Here is a 693-nt window from a genome sequence, read left to right as displayed (position 1 = left end):
TTTTTTTTTTTTTTTTTTTGCGGTACGCGGGCCTCTCACTGTTGTGGACCCTCCCACTGCGGAGCACAGGCTCCGGATGCGCAGGACCAGCAGCCACGGCTTTTGTTTGTTGGAAGATTTTTAATCACAGTTTCAATTTCATTACTTGTGATTGGTCTGTTCATATTTTCTGTTTCTTCCTGGTTCAGTCTTGGAAGGTTATACCTTTCTAAGAATTTGTCCATTTCTTCCAGGTTGTCCATTTTATTGGCATATAGTTGCTTGTAGTACTCTCTTAGGATGCTTTGTATTTTTGCGGTGTCTCTTGTAACTTCTTTTTCATTTCTAATTTATTGATTTGAGTCCTCTCCCTCTTTTTCTTGATGAGTCTGGTTAATGGTTTATCAATTTTGTTTATCTTCTCAAAGAAGCAGCTTTTAGTTTTATTGATCTTTGCTATTGTTTTCTTTGTTTCTATTTCATTAATTTCTGCTCTGATCTTTATGATTTCTTTCCTTCTGCTAACTTTGGGTTTTGTTTGTTCTTCTTTCTCTAGTTCCTTTAGGTGTAAGATTAGATTGTTTATTTGAGATTTTTTTTGTTTCTTGAGGTAGGCTTCTATAGCTATAAACTTCCCTCTTAAAAGTGCTTTTGCTGCATCCCATAGGTTTTGGATCATCGTGTTTTCATTGTCATTTGTCTCTAGGTATTTTT

Source organism: Physeter macrocephalus, chromosome 6 (genome assembly GCF_002837175.3).
Source record: "Physeter macrocephalus isolate SW-GA chromosome 6, ASM283717v5, whole genome shotgun sequence".
Classification (NCBI taxonomy): domain Eukaryota; kingdom Metazoa; phylum Chordata; class Mammalia; order Artiodactyla; family Physeteridae; genus Physeter; species Physeter macrocephalus.
Note: the sequence above shows the minus strand (reverse complement) of the source record.